The sequence below is a fragment of the Tamandua tetradactyla genome, chromosome 1 (assembly GCF_023851605.1).
Source record: "Tamandua tetradactyla isolate mTamTet1 chromosome 1, mTamTet1.pri, whole genome shotgun sequence".
Classification (NCBI taxonomy): Eukaryota; Metazoa; Chordata; class Mammalia; order Pilosa; family Myrmecophagidae; genus Tamandua; species Tamandua tetradactyla.
The window spans coordinates 12,532,728-12,553,916 of record NC_135327.1 but is presented as its reverse complement, the minus strand read 5'-3'; the positions used below and the strand labels follow the sequence as shown (position 1 = coordinate 12,553,916).

Genomic DNA, 21,189 nt, shown 5'->3' with positions numbered 1-21,189 from the left:
CAGTTCGAAAACATTTATTGCAATAATAACCATAATAACCATCAATCTAATATTTACCATATGCCAGGCATGGTGTAAATTATATTACATGCATTTCTCATTCAGCCTTCACAATGAGTTAAGTATTATTCACGTCTCCAGTTTGTAGATGAGGAATCTGAGACCTTGAAATGGGAAGCAACAGGCCCATCCTCAACATGGTTACTTAGTAGCAGAACCTCAGGATTCAAACTCTGGTTTTCCTTGTTCCAAAATTCATGCTCTTGACCATTAGGCAACTATGCTAGGCCTGGACATATAAAATTACCTCCCAGTAAATCCACATCTCCTGCTCTGTAGAAGCTCATTGTATTATGGAGATATAAGATAGATGGAAAATTGTTATGCCATGTGGCGAATACTGGGATTCAGAGAAGCATCAGGTAGAGTGGAGACCAGAGGAAGGGCACAGAATAACAGGTGGGTGGGTACATGCGGGAGGTTCCTCAAGGGAGCTGATTCTGAACTTGAACCCCAAAGGATGTGGAGTTGACCAAAGGAAAAAAGGAGAGAAGGGTACTCTTGGTAAGGAACAAAGACATTGACGTATGGGTATTGTGAAGTGTGCAGGGAAATCTGGGAAGCTGAGTATTATTGGAACATGAGAAAATGACACAAACCTAGGCAAGAGGCTGTAGAGTTAGCAGGTATGTAATCAGGGAGAACATGGCATATCATAATAGGGAGCTTGGATTCTCATTTTTTTGGTATGTGTGTGTGAGGAATAAGAAGCCATTGAAAGCTTTTAAGCAGTCAAATATCAAGATAGGAATTATTTTAGATAAAGTGCTCTGACAGTCATTTTGAAGGTGCATTTGAGGCTAAGGACAGGAGTTGGGAGTAAGAAGACCAGTTAGGAGGCAACTGTAGTCATCCAGGGAAGAGAAGATGGTGATCTTACCTAAGGCCATGCTAAGGGTGGAGCAGAGGAGGAAGTCTGAGAGATGTTGAGGAAAAATAAGCATGATGCAGTGATTGATGGGATGTTAATGTTGAGTGAAAGGGAAAATCACTATGATTCTCAGGTTTTTGGCTTAAGTGACTAGATAAATATTGGTCCCATTGGCCGATTTGGAGAAAGAAGGAGGCGCACAAGAGGGTGGCTGGGCAGAATGTGACATAATAGTGTCTTTTGGTAAATTTGAGATACTAGTTAACATCTGTTGGGTATCTGCAGCTCACTGTGGAGAATTGTGCTAGAGACAGGGATCTGGGACTTCTCAGCGACTGGCTGAATGTAAAAACATTAAGAATAGATGCAATTCCCAGGGAACAAACAGATGGCAGAAGAGTGGAGGAGAAACAAAGCAGATGAAGAGGGGCAGAACATTTAAGATTGCTTAGGCAATATACCTAACATTTTATAAAACAAATTACAGAAAATGAAACTAACATGAGCTTCTTAGCTTGTGAGGGTAGGTTGAAGACTGTGAGAAAAGGGTTGGTATGGAAGGAAGGAAGGTAGGAAGGAAGGAAAGAAGGAAAGAAGGAAAGAAGGAAAGTGAGAAGCAGTAGGTAGAGAAGAAAAGCCAGGGACCCAGGAGAGAGCTATGAGAACAGATGACCAGGAAGTAGAAAGGATATTGAGGAGTCAGATTGCAGATACTTCCAGGAATCTTTACATTTTAAAAGAGGAAACCTTCTCCATTCAAATCGTGAAAGGCCAAGTACCTGGTGGAGGTAATTTCAGGGTCTCTTAAACCACATTACAGAGGACTTTGCTATTACCCTTATCTGAAAGCCAGCCTTAGTTCTCCTTGTGCCAGGAACTAAGTTCATAAGGTTATAGAGTTCCCAGTAAAATCTAAATCAATGACAAGGGGGCAAAGCTAACTTTCTAATTCAAATTGTCCTGTGGCTTATGGTTCCCTGGGAAACTGCATAAACAAAGCTATCTATATATCTGAATTTAGTTGCCTTTTGTCCTCCATTGGAAAATTCATTTAAGCATCTGAAGGCTTGTGGAATATATAATATTCCATGGAGATGGTCTCTTTTTTTTGGTGTCATATTTGGAATCAAGTGCTTCTTTGTTACTCAGTGAACTTATTAGCAAAAATAACATTAATATGACATGTTAGATAGGAGTTTCATGAAAGATCAGTTGCTAGATCTGGCTCCAGTAAGATAAATAATCTTCATTTCACATGGCACCTCAATGACAGATGAGAACAGATGGTGAGAACTCTCAACCTGGAATTCTGCTCGAATCAATCAATCAATCAATCAATCGGTAACTATTTATTGATTTTCTATTTTGGCTAACCCCATAGACCCTGGAATCAGATGCTTGAATTCAAAACCCAACTTTTCCATAAACCAGTGACTTATCCTTTGGAGAGTTCCCAAATGTCTCTGAGCCTTAATTTCTTCCTCCAAAAAAGTGAAGAAAATCATTGCATTTAACTCGTTGGCTTGTGGAGATCAGATAAGATGTAAGGACTCAATGACCGTAAGCTATGATTACAGTTGGCTTGGATTATATATTGGGTTGCTGTTGTTGCTATATTCGTGGGTGCTCCAGCTTAAGACATAGATAGGCCTTTTTCCTTCCCAGGCAGATTTTATAGTGCTTCCCAGAAATGGATAAGGTGAGCTTCAAAGAACGCGCCAGGTGGGGCCCTGCACCTGTTCAGCTCATCCTGGGTACTTGGTGTGTGTAGCTTTCTGGACACTCAGAGCACATATTGTTAAGGCCTGTGAGGATCCTACGGGGAGAAAAGGGGAGGAGAGAACAGTGAAGGTGGGACGCGAGGTGACAAGTACACATAGGAAGGTGGGAGACAAAGAGAAAGGGGGACAGAGAGGGAAGAACTTTATGGTGGAAAAAGGAGATAGCATAGATTTTGCCTCCATTTTTGCTGCGATTCATTCATAATTATTTACAAAGTACCTACTACGTGCCAAGCTCTCTTCTTGGTACTGGGGATTCTACAGTGACTAAGAGATAAAGTCCTGCCCTCGTGAATCTTAATTTCTACAAGGAAGGGAGAAGACAGTCAAACATCAAATAGTTTCCGATCATGGTAAATGCTTCGAAGAAGGTCAAACTGGGTGAGTTGCTAGAGATTGGCTTGGGGTGTGTGAGCGAAGCACTTTCAGGTGACATGTCAGGAAGGGGGTTTTTGATCGACAAAGAGAGACTGACTCATTTGGGGTGGAGGCATTTCTTATCCATTTGTGATGTTTCATTATACGTGGAATCTCCATCAGCCTAACCTGCCTCTCCTTCTCTTTCCCTTTGCAACTTTCTCTCCTCCCTTTAGAGGGTGGATGGCCTTTTCAGACTGGTGTACTTGGGAGAGGACCTGGGTGTGCATAGCTCAGACATTTCCTCTCCTTTGTAGGACAGGGTGAGGTCTGCCTGCAAAGAACACCATTCTAAGTGCTTCCTCGTGCTGTAAGTTTTATAGGGGTTCTACCCCCATGTTGCGAGTGGCTGCAGTGATCCAGCATGTTCCTTCTAATTCTGGGGCTCAGTATTGGGCTGTCTTTATGCCCCCTATGCCAGCACTAAGGCCTTAAGCCAAGTGTGGGTCTCAGAACGGTAGCTTTAACAGCACCTGGGCACATATGATAAATGTGAATTCCTGGGCCACTCGCAGAAGTCCAGAATCAGCAGCTCTGAAGGTGGAAGTTGGGTGGGTGGGGGCCCAGCAGTCTGTGGTTTAACAACTGCTCCGGGTGATCCAAGTTTCAAATAACTACTAAAATATAAAGTTTTCCTTTCTCTAACGTGCAGTGCTCCCAGGGGTTGGAAAGCTTGGCAATTCCACCTGTCGCCAGCAAAGAGCCTGTAACTTGAATGCCAAAAAGCTTCCAAGGTCTTTTGTCTATCTCAGGGTTCCTCAACCTTGGCAGTGTTGACACTTGGGGGCCAGATAATTCTTTGATCTTACGCATTGTAGGATCTTTGGCAGCATTCCAAATCATGCCAGTGATGCCAGTGACACCTCCTTACCTGGCGGTGAAGATGTCTCCACTTATTACCAAATGTCCCCTGGGGGACAGGATTATCTCTGGCAGGGAACCACTTTTACCTACATTAGTTGAGAGCAGAACTTATGCTTGTTGTCAGGGACCATGAAGTAAATGGCCCTCCTTAAAGAGAGAACAAAATACCCAGCTCACCGATTATTGAAAGGATTAAAGGAATAAACATCTGAAAAGCCCTTAGAAGGGCTTTATAGAAATCATCTTATGATTTCAATTATAATAGCATTACAATTGCAATTATTATTGTAATTGAATAATATGTAGAGCGTGAAAGATCTATATGAATTAGTTATTAATATTATCTTTACTTTAAATTATTATTATTATTTTCCTAATCTGAAATTGCCTTTAGTTTATACATGGCACTCCCAGAGCTTCTCCCTTCTAGAAGAAAGGATCATGAAGCACTTTCCTTTTCTTGTTGGCTTTGCCTTCCAACATAATCCTTCCAATTAGAAAACTGCAATAAACATGTTATTAAGCGTCTCATCTCTTGTCCCCACACTCCTTGAAGAATACTCAAACACACTGGATTGCCTCTTTTCTCAGCCCTCCAAGTCCTGTAACTTACCCAACACTGCCACCAGCCCATCCCATGAACATTGTGATCCACATATGAATATAGAGATGCTTTTAAAATAAAGAGTGTGCCAGGATTGACAGCTGTCACCCGCGTCCTTAGCTCTGTAACAGCAAACATCTGAATAAAGAGGGAAAGAGCCAGTCAACCATCTGGATGTTTTGTTGAAGTTTTGCCGCACATTCAGGAGTTATGCAACATCTGGATGACAGCTTAGTGTTTTGGATTCCTATTGGGCTGTTTGGGTATTGTGTAGGCACAGACTTTATCTTAACATGGCCATAATTTGCCCGTTCAGAATTTCAAATGCAATCCAAATCCTCTGGAGCTTGAATCCGCTCACCCTTGGCAAAATGTGAGTATGTATTTTTAAAGCATTAAGACTTGGAAAGTTTATTAAGAAAGTCTCAAAAGGCATTTGGACATCAAATAACTCTCAGAAACAATGTTTGTGTGATTTAAATTAATCAGAAACATATGGATTAAATTTCCTTTAAATTGCTCTCAAGATTAAAAATCAAGGGAAAAAAGTGCTCGGGGCCAAATGTGTTTCGGGTTTTCCAGGTCAAAATATGGCTGAAAATGAGCTGGAGACAAGAATAGCACCCACATTGCTGCTGGGGCACCCATTCCTCAAATTAGTTGAAGGACCTGAGTTTACTTCATAGAGCATTTGTTCTCACTCTGCCAAGCAACCGCACCGACCACTGAAACTCAAAAGTCATAACAAACATCAGCAATTAAAACGTCTGCTAATTTGCAGTTAGCCAAAAACAAACAACATACTTCAAAGTCAAGCTAAAGATGTCTCATTTTAAAGTTCCCCTGCAGGGTCTGAAAGTGATTAAAAGAGAAATTACGTCTGAAAAAGGAGCTGCTGCAAGCAGTATTTAAAAGTGGGCAGAGATGAGGGTTCTCACAGCCAAGCCACTGCAAGCCACACAGCCCAGCTCTGGGTACGTCACCCTTGGGCGAGGGGAGCAGACTGACTTCAACTCAGAGGACTTTGAACAGAACCAGTCAACCTCGAAGACAGGTATGTTGGAGCATGAGAGCTTACTTCCCCTCGGGAGGGGGCGTTGATGAGATTTCTGTTCCGCCAACTGCTCTCTGCTCTTGCCAACAAAGAATAGAAGGGTTTGATCTTATTGGCAATCAAAACACCACATACGTATGTTTCAATCTGACTGCCTCTTTCGTTCCACTTTTTAAATTTTTTTTTTTGGCAAATTATTTGACCTCCCATTTCTGTGCCTTCAGATTAAAATAAGAGACCCCTTTTTCTAGATTCTCCAGTCTTGACTTTGACCAGCCTTGGGAGGCAAACATCTTTGGAGTAAAGAGCATAAGGTCTGACCTTGCTTGCTGTTTCTAGTCTGCTCTCCTGCAGAAATTTTCCACTCCACTTCCCCTGTACTTCCTTTCACTCCCCTCCCCAGTTATAATTTTGTGCCCTACATTTCAGAATTTTATTACATTTAGGGGTCGTATTTCATTATTCTCTCTTATCTAGTTTTACATTGGTTCTCTGAAACCCTTATGCATTTGAGAAAGCCATTTATTCCTTCAACAAGCATTTATTAAGCTCATAGTATGTGCCAGGGACATATTTACAGAAGATTCATCTGTTAAACAGGACAATTCACAATAGATGAGTAAATGAATGGACGAGATAACCGGAGATAGTGGCAAGTGTTATTGAGGATATAAAACATGCTGATGTAACTAAGAATGTTGGTGAGTGCCTGTTGGGGAGAAAGCGAGAGAGAGAGACTGGGAGGGAACTTAAGAAGGCTTAATTGAAGAAAAGCTCTCTGAGTAGGCTACATGTGATTCCGACTCTGAGAAGCGTGAGCCATGTGAAATGCTGGGTGTTAGTTTACTGGGGTTGCCCTAAATTACCTTAAACTGGGTGACTTAAACAATTAAGACATTTATTCTCTTGCAGTGTTGGAGGCCAGAAGTCCAGCATCGAGGTGCTGGTAGTGTTGGTTTCTCCTGAGGCTCTGGGGGAGAGCCCTTCTTTGCCTCTTCCAGCTCCTGGGGATGCCCGGTGTTCCTTGGCTCCTAACTGCATGGCTCCGATCTCTGCTTCCTTCACACGGCCTTCTCCCCCGTGTCTAGCACACCTCTGCACACCTCTCCTAAGGACATCTGTGATACCATTTAGGGCCCACCAAGGTAAGCCAGACAGATCTCCCCATCTCAAGATCCTTTACTTGCATCAGCAAAACCTCTACCATGTGAGGTGACGTTCGCAGGTTCCAGGGACTAGGACACCTTTGTGTTGGGGATTGAGCCATGTCCCCCACAGAAGGCATGTTCAAGCTTTAATCAGGGGTCCTGCAGGGGGAGGGGAGACCCATTTGCAAATAGGACATTTGAAGATATTATTAATTCAGGTGTGGATTCATTTGAGAATAGAATCTTTGAAGATCCTATTTAGATGACACCAAATTGAATCAGATGGATCTTAATCCCCTAGATTGAAGTCCACCTTCGGATGTGGTTAACCAGCAAAAGCCACAGTTGGCAGAAACTGGAGGAACAGACACAAGGGGCAAGACAGTCACCATGTGACCAAGGACTGCTGGAATGCTACAGGCTCCGAGAAAGCAAGCCCTGTGCATACCTTGCATTTCTAGCCTCCCAAACCAGGAAGTAATAAATGCCTGTTGTTAAAGACAACCCATTGTATAGCATTTGTCATAGCTGTCTTGGCAAACTAAGGCACTTTGGAAACCATTATCAGTCTGCTAGTCTTGTAAAGAAAAAAATTTCCCATTGGAATATTTTTTAAATAGTATAAAAAATTTGCCAAGCCAAAGCTAGCATGGTATTTAATTGTGACATTTCTTCTCATTTGAGACATTGCTATAAAAATTAGGTACGAAGTTGATGTACCTAATTTTTGTTTGACAAACAAAATCTGGATAAGGTGATAGGATAGGAGTCAGAATATTGGATAAGAGGAAATACATGATCGTGGCTTTCAGATGGCATTTTTTTTTCCCTTAGGAAAAATAACAAAAAACATTAGTATTCAATATGAAAATCACTATTATAAGATTAGTTTAAGAGGGTAACTTCCTCATATGTTCTCAGAATCTCGCTATTATTAAATATATCAGTAAAAGACATTTCAATAATAAAAGGAGCAACACTCACAACTGATAATAATGCTATTGGGTAGTTTAGTGATATTCTTTTTTTAATCAGTGAAATAAAATGTCCTCAGTCACTTAGGAAAATCTAGAAGAGCAAGAAACATCTTGGAAACAAGTTGCCAGACTGCTTACCAGTCTCTACGTGCTCCCCAACACTGGCTGGTCCTTCAGGCCCAGGCTGGGAAATCTGGCTTCTCTAGAGAAAGAGTCAGCATTAAAGACTCAGTGGAAAGCCAGTTCTTATTTTGGTGTTGGAGATGCAAAGTCACTGAGCTGAGTGATTGAGGCTGATTCAAGGCAACTGCTAAAAGGCAATCCATTGATTGACGTATTTTACATGAAGGTGTAAATGACTGATAACCAAGGTTAATAGCTTAAATGTCCTTCCTTTCCTCTCCCAACCCTCAAGAGTATATTTTTCCTCAAATCAACCTTCAGCTGGTGGTATTTCAGAGTTGCCTTTTGGGACGACAGGAACTTTCTGGTAAGAAGACATCATTGCTACTTGTCTTGGTCTCTCCAGTGAGCAAATCTGGCTCCGCTTCCTTTCCCTCCTCTACTAAATTTTTTTTAGAATGTAACTGCACCCATCTTAGCCGTCAGTATTTTGGAGGTCCTCCATTTGGAGCTATTTTAACTAATCTTCTCTAAATCTGCCTCCATTTTGCCTCATTTGGGTCCTGCTCAAGCTTTCTTTTAGGGATGCAGCGGAGATCCCAGAGAGACTTGTTTTTTCATTTGTTCCTAATTCCCTATGACTTAAGACCTATGTAAATTATCAGGCTTGTGAAGGCCACCAAGGTCACATGCATCAGCCTCTGGATTTAACAGAAAATAGCTGATGAGTCCCTTGGTCCCAAGGAGCACATAGCCTTCACCATATTATTACCCCTACGTTTGCTTTCTTTTCCTTTTCTTTTTTAGGATGTATTGATATAAAACTTAAGCCTAGTAAAGCACATATTCTGTAAATATATACATGATACATGATATATGTATATGCTCACGTAACTACAACCCTGAGCAAGGTCAAGCACATTTCCATCACCCCAGACAGTTCTCTCATGACCCTTCCCAGTCAATTCCTCCCCACAGATCAATTTGCCTGCTTATTTATTCATATAAATGAATGATATAGTATGTACTATATGTATTTTCTGCGTCTGGCCTCTTTTGCTAAAAATAATGTTCCTGAGATTCATCCATTCTTACTATATGTTGGATTTTTTCAACACCTGAGACAACATGATAAGGAAGAACACGAAAGGTAAATGAGTAACAAGACCTAAGCTTATTGAGAAGCTAGAAAGAGATGCAGGGTACTCAATACGGTATATATCCACACGCGGACTTAGAAACCCTTGGTCAATGGGCTCGGGTGCTTTTCAATTTCATCTCCAAGAATCAGGGCTTGTAGAGGGAGCTTTAGTATCAATGTGCCATCACGTGATTTATAATTCTGTGGCTGTAGGCATATTTTAAAGGCTCCAAAGTTACTTCTAAGAATGTAACACAGGTTGAGACCCACTGCCCTATACTGAGTGCAAGATAGGAGATAGGAATTTACTCTTCTCTCAGTCGGTTGCAATTTCTGCCTTCTTCATGTGTTGGCCACTTTATTGAGGACACTTCCAAAGGATAGGCTGAAGGCAATTTTTACCTCATGTGATCTCCACTGCATTAGTCAGAATAGGAGAGGCTATGCTGCGAAAATGCATTCATTTCAAAGTTAATGAAGGTGTACTTCTTGTTCAGGTCATTTGTACAATCCACAAGTCACTCAGATCCTCAGGCTGATGGAATTTTCCCTATAAGTAAGTTATGCCATCTGGATCACTCGCCTATGAGGTCACCACAGAAGGCGAAGAGACACAGGGTATTTTTAAACACTGCACCTTGGAGTGGCTTACAACAGCTTCCAAACTTGGTTTCACCTTAGACCCACCAGGGAAGGGTTTAAACATTTTAACAGTCAGCTGTACCCCAAACTAGTTAAGTAAGCATTCTAGGGTCTGGGCCCCATGAATCAGTATACACCGTGAGGTGGTTCCAAAGCAAGGCTAAACTTGAGACACAGTGGCTTATATCGCTTCTGCTCACATGTCATTGACCAGACTGGGTCACATGGCCCTGACCTAGCGCTGAGGGAATCTTGGAAATGTTGTCTTCCTGTGTGTCTAGGAAGAAAGGACTGAAGAGGAGTGGCAAATACGTAACACCGCGTCTGACACGCATTTTCCATGTTAACTACAGAACGTACCCCCTCCACACACACGTGATCCCATCTAATATAATAAAAACATGATCACAGGCAGACGCGGTGGGATGGGGAGGAGAAGTAGGTTGTGTTCACATTTCAGAGACCTGGAATGATGCACACCTTTGGGGCACAAAGAGAATGAGGAGTCAGGGACAGTGGTGATGGCCCCAGTTTGGGGTGATTGTCAGCATGTGATATTCTTTTCAAGAAAAATAGGTTGACTAGCCATTTTCTGAAAGTGATAAAAACAGAACTCAGGGCCATAGATTCTTGGGCCTGGAAAGCAACTTGGGGGCAACTGATTTTCTTCTCTCTTCCCCAACTTGCCAGAATCCAGTGGCATGGCCCTCCCTCAGGGGTGCTAAGGCTACCTTGTGCCCCCAAGTCCAAATGCACCTGTCTTGGGGTTACCCTAGGGTGGTGGAGCAAAGCTTTACCTCTTAATAGTGGTGAGTTACACATGGCAGCAGGGCTCTGTTACCCCTTGCTAAGAGGCTGTTGGAAGATAAAGGAGCTGAACACATAGCTCGGAGTCAATGAAAAATGATTCCTTTATGGTCAGAGAGAGATCTTTAAGGGAAAAAATCTTTATCTTCCAAATTCACCACAAGACCAAAGAGAAGAATTATGAATGAGGAGATGAGAAGCTATTTGAAGGAGAAGCCAGGGCTGTGGGCAGGTTGACACACTGCAGAAAACCTAGCAATTGGGAGTTGGGCCGAGGACATCTGATTGAATCGGAAGCTCCCTTAGTGAACTCTAAAGAATCTAGTCTTATGGAAAAGCCCCAATTAGCATCATCTCTTCTATTAGGACTGAACCCAAAAAAGTAATACAGGAACAGGACGAAGAGTTGTAAGGAACTTTGATTGAGGCTCTCATTTTACAGACAGAAAAACTATGGCTCAGAGAAGCCAAGCAATTTATTAAGGATTTGAACATCTCTGAAGTGAAAAACAAAGGTTAAATAACACTGAAGGAAATGAGGAAGGAGCATTCACTACCCCTGGTTGAGAAACACAGACCTGAATATAAGTCTCTGGAATTCCCCACTGGGTCAGCCCATCTTATCCAGACATTGCTTGCAGTGATTATAATGTGGGTTCTGGTGCTAGAATGACCTGATTTCAAATCCCAGCTCTTCTACTTACTAATGCATTGCTTGGCCCCTTGGGACCTTGGTGTTCTCATCTAGAATCAAAATATCTACCTCAGGAATTTCTGTAAAGATTATATAAGGTGATATACGTAAAGCAGAGAGAACAATAATAAATATTAGTTTTTTACTAGTAATGCTCAACTTAAATATCATCCATAGCATCAATTCTTTCCTAATTCCCTCAGCCTAAAACGATGATCTCTTCCTCTGAACTCCTGAGGGTTCGTTCTATTTTCTTCCTAATCAGATTTTCCTTTTTATTAGTTATTTATATTTTGTTCCTTTCAAATACATATAGTTAATGCAGCACAGCATCTTACACTTCAGGAATACCTTAGATTGAAGCATTCAGCCTAGATTAAGATCATCATCTTAATCTTATAATCAGGAGGGATGAAATTAGGGATGATAACATGAGAAGGAGGGTCTATGAGGGCTACCAAGACCCATCATTCATTCAGGACTTTGCAGCTCAGGCCAGGTGGTTGATCTGATGCCCAAGAGCTGTCTCCTAAAAAGAAATATTGCCTGCCAAAGAATACATGGAGCCTTCCTTGTCACTCATTACCTGGTGCGTGTCTCTATCTCCATACAGCATTCCTACTTCCTTCAGACACTTGGAGCTGCTGGCCTCAAAAAGTCAGGTGAAAGAATGACTGACACTACATCCTGGGCCAAATGAAGACATTAATCTTGCTCTAGGACCCACTTCCATTTAAAGCAGCATGCCCCAGTAAAGGATCCTAATCTTTATTCCAAGAATGTTGAGTGGCAAATGAAGAGTTTTAACCAAGGACCAATGAAATCTGATTTAAATGTTTGATTTGGGTCAGCAATAATGGGGGGGCAAGTGTCAATGGGGAAGGCCAGTTTGGATTCACCAAGTTCATCCGGGAGGAGAGGGTAGTGGCTATGATTAAGGTGACATAAGCAGAGATGAAGGAAGGTGTTTGGAAGAAATTTAGGAGACTGAATCAATAGGATTTTTCATCTTAATCCTGAGTTGCACAATGGGGTGAGAAGTGCACCAATCAGGACTCTTGTGTTCCTGGCATAAGAAATCAGACAGAATGGTGGAACTGGGGCAGATGCCAGATCCAAGTTTGAAGAAGAATGAAGCAAAGAAATGGAGACAACAAATGTAGATACCACTGTCAAGAAATATGACTCAGAATAACAGGGTGGAGGAGAACTGGGGAGATTGATTTATCTGGGTCATAACACAGTATTTGCTTTCCACTTGACTATTGCTCTTTGTGTGCATAACTCCTTTAGCTGCCACTTGGAGGAAAGAAGGTGGATGCTAACATTAGGATACCAGGGCCTCCCTTAATAGTTTGCCCATGCCTCCTGGATGATCCATCTGTCTGTTTGACTTCAAATCCACATCATGTCAAATCTCCAGTTGAAGAATAAAAAGTTCAGTATACTTAATAGAAGAGAGACTAAGAACAAAATCATAAAGAAATTAAAGAACATCTAAATACTAAATGGAAAGACACCTTGTGTTCATCAACTGGAAGACTCAATACTGTTAAGATGACAATATACCCAATGTGATCTATTTATTCAATATGATCCCTATCAAATCAGCATCTTTTCTGCAGAAGTGGAAAAATCAATCCTCAAATTCATATAATATTGCAAGGAACTCCAAATAGCCAACACTGTCTTGAAAAAAATAGGAACAAAGCTGGAGGACTGATACTTCCTGGTTTCAAAACTTACTTTGAAGTTAAAGTAATCGAGACAGTTTGGTACTGGCATAAAGATAGACAACGAGACCAATGGAATAAAATTGAAGATCCAGAAATAAACCCTCACATCTATGGCCAAGTGATTTTCAACAAGGGTGCCAAATGCACTCAATGGAGGAAAGAATAGTGTCTGGACAACTACTTCATACCGTATAAAAATTCAACTCAAACTGTATAAACAACAAAAACATAAAAGCTAAACTTAAACAATTCTAAGAAGAAAACAGCTGGAAAATCTTTAGGACCTTCTATTAGGCACTGGATTCTTATACAGGGAACCAAAAGCATAAGTGCCAAAAGAAAAAATAGATAAGTTGGACCTCACTGAAATTGGAAAGTTTTGCACATCAAAGGAGATTACCAAAAAAAGGGAAAAGACAATCTATCGTATGGAAGGAAATAGGTGCAGAGTGTGTGTATATATATATATATATATATATATATATATAACAAGGGCTTAATATCTAGAATATATAAAGAATACCTACTACTCAACAACAAAAAGAAAAATAGCCCAATTTTAAAAAAAGGGTGAAGGAATTGAAAAGACATTTTCTCCAAAGAAGATATATAAATGACCAATAAGTCCATGAAAAGATGTTCAACATAATTAGCCATTAGAAAATTGCAAAACCAAATGAGATATTACTCCATACCCTTCAGGAAGGCTATTATGATTTTTTAAAACTAGGGGAGAAATCAATAAATGTTGGCAAGCATATGGAGAAATTGGAACCCTCATTATTGATAGAAGTATAAAATGATTCAGCCACTGTGGAAAACAGTTCCATAAAAAGTTGAACAAAGAATTACCATAAGACCTGGAAATCCTAAATCCAGGTATATACACCAAAGCATTGACAGCAGGGACTCAAACAGATACGTGTATCCCAATGTTCAGAGCAGAAGTATTCACAGTAGCCCAAAGGTGGAAATAATCCAAGTGTCTATAGGTAGATGAACTGATAAACAAAATGTAATGGAATATTATTCAGCCATAGAAAGGAATGGAAGTCTAATCCATGCTACCATACGAATGGATCATGAAAACATTATGCCAAATAAAATAAGCATAATACGTGCTTATTTTGTGTTTTGTCCAGATACAAAAGGACAAATATCGTATGATTCCACTTATATGAAATATTTAGAATAAGCAAATTTATAAGAGGCAGAAAGTAGATTAGAGGTTACCAGAGGCTGGGGGTTAGAGCAATGAAGAATTACTGCTTAATGGATACATGATTTCTGTTTCTGGTGATGAAAAAGTTTTAGTAATGGATGGTGGTGACACTAACACCACATTGCACATGTGATCAATGCCACTGAACTGTATACTTAAAAATGGTTAAACTGGCATATTTTATGTTATATATATATATATTTCCAGAATTATAAAAAAGAGCCAAGCTGTATTCTTGACTGTGTTGTCTTAATCCTGGCTGAGATGTATTGATTCTGGGAAATTCCCTTGTAAACCTTGCCCTATTGAGTGGAAATTTGGGAATATTGGCCCAAGGAGTAGCATACTTATTTTCCATATACCACCCCCGTACCCTGGTTCCACCACTAGATTAAAAGGTACTGAGTCATCCTCTTCAATGCTTACTAAACAGTATGGCATATAGCAAGTTCTCAATAATTATTTTAGACTGAATGAATGAATGGCTTGGGGTCTGCGTTAGAAATAACCTTGAGCTCCCTCTTCTCAGTTATGGTTGATTCCCTCGGTTTTTCTGGGTGGCCTGTGAACAGACTGATGGAAAGTTGTCCTTACAATGGCCCAATCTACTCCTAATCCCATAAAGAACAGATTCACCATATTAATTATTATTATTATTATTTTTGAGATACAATTCATGTAACTTGGGATTCACCCTTTTAAATTGCTCAAACCACTGGCTTTTAGTATAATCACAGAATTGTGGAGCCATAATGACTATCTAACTCTAGAACATTTTCATCACCGTGAAAATAAATCTCATACCCATCAGCAGTCTCTCCCTGTTCCACGCTTGCCCTAGCCCCTGGTATGATTCGTTTATTTTCTGTCTCTGTTGGTTTAGGTAAACTTAGAGACACGTCAGATAACGAACCATACAAAATGTGGCTTTCTGTGTCTGGTGTTTTTCAGGCAACATAATGTAGTCAAGTTTCATCCATCCTGTAGCATGTATCATACCCCATTCTATTTTATAGCTGAATCATATTCCATCGTATGGATATACCAAGGTTTGTTATCCATTCCTCAGCTGATGGGACTTTTTTTTTTCTATTTTTGGCTATTAGGTATAATGCTGCCCTGTTCTAATGAGTTTAGAAGTCTAGGGTAGTTAGAAAGAGTGAAATAAATAAGAATAAACTGAGTAAGGTTCTCAAACAGTTGGGGTGGTTAAGCAGTGAGGCTTGGTACAGGTATCGCTTTTCCCTGTGGTTCCCTCCACAACCCTCTGATACGTTCTTTCTAGGTAGACAGTCCTATCACGCAATAAAATCTCACTTTAAATATAGCGAACATTTTAAGAAAATGAACTCATGGCTGAAGGAAAACTAGAACACATCCAATCAGACCACAGCTCTTTTTGTCGGCAGCTGCAATAACAAATTCTGAATTTCCGGGTTTCCCTAAGCAGAGACAGGTGGGTAGGACTCTGCCCCACTCTAGTGGGAGGGTTTGTTCTTTTACAGGCAGGATACAGGAAGAGGGAAGAGAAAAATTGTTGATTGCACCAGTGACTTAAATGGTGTTTCAATTTCCCATTCAATCCAGTGTCTCATTTTCACCTACTCCCCAACCCAAGTTACTCTGAAAATGCAAAATGTTACCCATTCTAAACTGATACATTGTTGGATGGACTTCTCTTGTACCCAAATTATTAATGTTTAGCTCTTCCCAATCCCAAACACACCTTCCTTTATGGGGCTGCCAAACCTTCCTGGTGCCTCTCCCTTCCTCCTTTGCTGAAATGCACAGGTCTGTTCCTTCAGCCAGTGTGGATTCTGCCAGGGTCGACCTCAAATTATGTCCTCTCTTTCCTTGAAGCTCCATCTTCCCTGTGATCCAGGAGTTAAGGATCTGTTCATGAAATGCTAAGACCACCCAGGTCTGGAGACTCATGGGTGGACTTCAGGTTGGATGGTTGGGGCAGAAAGTGTAAAGTTGCTGGGTGTGCACCCCTTTTACACATTCCACGTCTGAGGGTGCAAAATTTCACAAGCAAATTGAGCTGCCCACAACTGGCTAATTGCAAAGCAATCATCGCCCCAGCGTCTTCCAAATGAGCAGGGAGCAGCTAATTGTGTTCACAATGGACTGATTGAGCTCACAGTCAGTCAATTGCTGCTGCAACTGTTTGTGCATACAATTTTGCACCTGGGAGTAATCGTGGGCGATAGGGTCTAACACACTTTGAAAGAACATTAAACACAGAACAACAGCTGAGGAATCTAACACCATCCAGCCTGCTTGGGGGATCTGAGGGTAGGGGAGGAAGACTTCTTAAATTGGACCTGGAGGATCTCAGACCCTGCGGTAACACCACAGGGAACATGTTACAGCTCTTACCCCACATCAGCGCTCACTGTTCAGCCCACAGAACATTTCCCAGCCCCTGGAAGGTTAGTACAGAATAGTATATGCCTCAAACATATGATTCTGAACTTAGGCTACCTCTTTTCAAATCCAAGACCTTCCACCTCCTCACCTGGTCACCTTGTCAAACCTCTATTTTCCCATCCCTAAAATGGGGTTGATGGTCAAAGTACCTGGGGCACGGGGTCGCTGGGCAGATTAAATGAGATAATACCTGCTGGCTGTTGAGCACAGGACATTTACTCAATGAATGATTTCTTTCTTTTTATTTTTTAACTCACTGTGTAGGTAGAATTTGGAGATAACTAGATACCGCAAGGATAACTTCACACTCTGCTTTTTTTAAAAAACAATTGCTAAGAAAGGGGCATTAGCTTCAGACACACCTAAGAGGGGGTTTTTGTTAACCACTTACCAGCTGCATAACGAGCATGGGGGGTGGGGGCCGAGTTGCTTAATTTTACCAATCTGTAAAATGGGCAGAAATGTTGTCTGCCTTCGTGGGGCATCGTGAGGATTAAGTAAGACAATGTGAAGGGGTTTTAAGTGCTTTGTAAGCACTCCGTAAGTGCTAGCTCTGGGGTCTCACCGCGATTGCTATTATACAGCTCCCTGGGAGCCAGGTTCTTCCGACTGGGGGCACTGAGCCTGGCATGTTGCAGCTTTTGAGCAAATGTTCACAATTATCTGAGCTATTACTATTATGTAACAGGCAGAGGATGCTTTGCCCTGCCCCCCACCCTGAAGGGATGGATCCTTTTAGATGCAAGTGAGGTAGACATACTCTACAGCAGACTGTTCTGCTTGGGCCCTTTCCAAATCTATATGGGGAGACACATAAATTTTGAGCCTGGAGTGACACGGGGCTCCGATCCTTATGTTAGCCTTGCCCCCGCTCATTCTTGGGCCCCGATAAAGGCGATTTTATAGGGTTCTTACTCTCAGCAAGAAAAAAGAAGATAAGCATAAGCTTTGGCAGGATCCGGAAATTAATCCAGGGGAGGCAGACATCGTGTCTCTCGATGTAATTGAATCTCCGTGGTGTCTGGGGTGGGGGGCGGGGGATGGAGCCTAGACCTTCGGACTTTAAGTCTGCTGGTGGGAGGGGGAAGAGGGCTGGTGAAAGGGGGGCCCCTGCTCCAGGCTAAGCTGCTCCCTGAGTACTCCTTCCCATCCAGGGTCCTAGGTTCCTATCCTCTCCTCTCTCACACTTTCCCTTTGGGGTTTTTCTGGCCCCAGCTGCAGCTCTGCAGTGGGGCATGTGCTCCCCTTTCCTCGCTTTCCAAGAATACAGCACGCAGGAATCTGTATTGTTAACTGGGCTTTATGCCTGAGCTCTACAGGGGTAAGAAGGATGCATGGCAGAGATTTTGGGATCCCAGAGTTTGCGTTAGACTTGCTCTTTGTTCCCAACTGTTATACCATGTGATTCTCAGAGCTCCCCAGAACCTTTGCTCTCCTCGGGGGATGAAGCCAAAGGGACCCAAATCCCAGCTTCACCGTTGCTTAGCTGGGTGACCTCAGGCAAGGCATAGATCTAAGCTTCATAACTGGGTGACCGAATGTCTTGATTTGGCTGGGACTGACCCACTTATGTCCGTTGTCCCATTTACAGCAGCGTCCCCTTTCACTGAAACATACCCTGGTTGGGATGATAAACTACGTGGTCACTGTTCCTTCACTTCAGTTGTCAAAATGAAGTGACTGACACATAAATCACAGAGAGGCAGCTTTTACGGGGATGCTGGACAAGTACCCACCACACTAATTGACGATGCTCAGTAAGTGTGAAGGGCCCTTTTCCTTGCACCTTCCTATACCTCAAATCCAATTCCCTCGCTCAGGCAGGCTGGTTCTCCTAGAGGAACCCTCTTCCCAGACCCTGATCCAATGGGCATGCCCGGGCACAACGGGAAACTGAGACCAGCATTCAGCCAGGCCAGCTGTGCCGCAGATTCAGTGATAGCCAAGTGAATGGGCCCCTTTCACCCCCAAAATGTTCACTTCCACAATGAGCACCTGGATAAATTAGGGTTCCTTGGCCCTACACAGCAGAGACAGCTTTTTGTTGTTGTCGTTGGAATGAAGGGAGAAAGGTAGCACATAAACCCCAAGGCAAAATGAAGCCACCAAGTCTCAAAAAGGAAAGGTAGCCAAGTGGTATTCTGTCACCTCGGGTTTGGGGATGTATGAACTGCCAGGTTTTCTTTGAGAAATTAACCATAATAAAATAAGCACTCATTTCCTTATTACCCAGAGTTAATACCAGTTATGCATTTTGCTATACTTGCTTTTGGTGGGGCTTTTTTGTTTGTTTCTTTCTTTTGGCTTTTTCTCCTGTTTGTTTTGCTAAATAAATGGAAGAATCTCAACTGAGCTTTTTCTCAGCCTCCAGGCTCATTCCCCTCCCCACTGCCCAGTGGTGAAAACACCACTGTTAGTGCATCCTGCCGAAGTTTCTGATTTATGTGCATCTCTGTAACCAGTATACAGACAGTCTCTGTATTGGCCCTGCTGTTGGTATAACTCATCTCCCGAGAGTCCCATTCCTTGGCAAGTGTCTGATGGACACGACTTATGTCACATGTCCATTCTCAGGGTGGACCTGGAGTACGTTTGTCTTCTTGGCCTCCTTCCTCCATTAAAAACAAAACAAAATTATTTTTTTTTACAACTGTGTTGTTATAAAGATTAATATGATCTTGCAATTATATTCATTTTTTCCTTCTGATTTTTTAAAGAAATTAAAACATTTCTGTGGGTCCTTAAAAGTATCGTGGGCCAAAGGCAAGGAGCCACGTGTACCCACGGAGAAGGTAGTGCTGCCCACTCTGCTGAGTTATTCAAGAAAGAGGCATTCCCAGCAGGACTAAGTGGTACGGGCATGCGCTGCATGGGGTTTGCAGGAGCTGCAGAGATTCTAACTCGATAAAATCAGATTTCCACCGCAAGCTCTTCAGGGACAAGTCTCATGTTGGCTGGAGCTCCAGGTCCAGCTGTAGCCACAGCCTTGCAGCCCCACAGGCCTGAACCTTTCTTCAAAATTTCTCTATGTCCATCCCCCAAGCAGCATCCTGCCCGGGATGAGTTCTCTTAGAGGCTCAGCTTACCACTCTCAGCTCTCAAGCATACTTGGTCACTCATGATGCGTCCCTGAAGCTCCCACTGCAGAACCCCTCCTCCCAGCCCACATTCGTTTAAGAAGCAGGCCTTCTGCTAAGTCTCTTAGGGCTCAGAGGGGAACGAGAGCAGGCCTGCACCCTGAAGGATATCGAGGTCTCAAGGGGAAACAGACACCCACAAGTACGTTGGCACCGTGTGATGAGGGCTGGGGACAGCTGGAGGCCATCTCTGGTTCTGTTTGTCACAGGGAAGGAGTTCTCCACCCTCCTTCTCCTTCTGTTCAGCCTGGCCTCAGCTCAGCTGCCTGTGGGAGACCATTTCCCATGGAACCAGCCGACATTCTTTGACTTCTTCTTCATCAGATCATAAACGATATCTCACCAATTCTATGATGCGTGCCTTTTAAAAGCCATTGCGCACATCTGAAACTGGGTTATGACTGATGGCCTCTTATAAGCACGGGTGACCAGGTGGCAGAAGTGACAGAGTTGTCATTGCTGCACATGCATGAACTTGATCTGAAAACTCTGTGTTGATACTTTCTGATAAGATGGTGAGAGTGTCATGATTAAAACTTGCAGAGAGGGAAGAATAGTTCAGAGACCATAGCTCTTAACCGGTAATATTGCCTACCATTTTTTATGTATGCCTAAAGTGATAAAAATAAATCCAGAAGAGTTCTTTTAATAGTTAGAAAATAAAATTTCTAATGCATAAGGAAACACTGTGCCATGGTTTAATTGTCAACATTGTTTTTCTTTCTTAGTGGTGCATAAAATAATATCTGTAATCAATGGCGATTTAGACTTGATAAAATCAGTCATACATACAAATCTCAAATGGGCTCCATGAAGACAGAAACCACCAGATTTTTAACATGCAGCCAGTGCCTGGCCCACAGTGGATTCTAATATATATGTGCTATCTGTTATTATTATTTAAAATAATAATCTGGGAAACAAGAGTGAGGATAATAATCCACCAGTCACGGATCTGGAGCATTTTCCTGTTTCTCGCACTGTGACTTTAATGCAAATATGGTATTTGTCCAGAGCAGGGATTGGCAAACATTTTCTGTAAAAGGTCAGAGAGTAAATATTTTAGGCTTTGGGGGCCATGCCATCTCTGGGACAGCTACTCAACTCTGCCACTGTAGATTGAATAAGTAAATGAAGAAGAACGGCTGTGTTTCCATAAACCTTTATTTACAAAAAATCAGGCAGTGGGCAATATTTGGCTCCGGGGCCATGATTTGCTAAAGCTCTGCCTTGCAATCCTGAGGGTGTGTACCAATGACCAGTGAGCCTGTCCGATTTTAGGTTCCTGAGCCCCACCTCCAGATAACTCTAACACAGATGGTGAAACACCGTGAAGAATTAGTTCTTAGAGGGTACCTGAAACTCTTCTAGGCCCTGAAAAACTGGCCCTAAAGTATGGGGTGGGAGTTTGAAGAAAAAGAGTTCAGAATCACTTAACGTCTTATTTACCCTGGTATGAATCTGTTTCCCTTTTATTT

General features: G+C 42.1%; 1 long non-coding RNA gene across 2 annotated transcripts; it reads left to right on the top strand.

Annotated features, from left to right (window-relative positions):
• Window positions 1-652: 652 nt before the first annotated feature.
• LOC143683524 (uncharacterized) lies at window positions 653-7,282 on the top strand. 2 transcript variants are annotated; one of them, XR_013175514.1, is made up of 5 exons: window positions 653-686; window positions 2,205-2,272; window positions 5,436-5,651; window positions 6,564-6,796; window positions 7,101-7,282. It is a non-coding gene; the product is annotated as an uncharacterized LOC143683524 (long non-coding RNA). The 2 variants fall into 2 exon arrangements; XR_013175515.1 differs by lacking the exons at window positions 653-686; window positions 2,205-2,272 and adding an exon at window positions 2,980-3,093.
• Window positions 7,283-21,189: the final 13,907 nt, after the last annotated feature.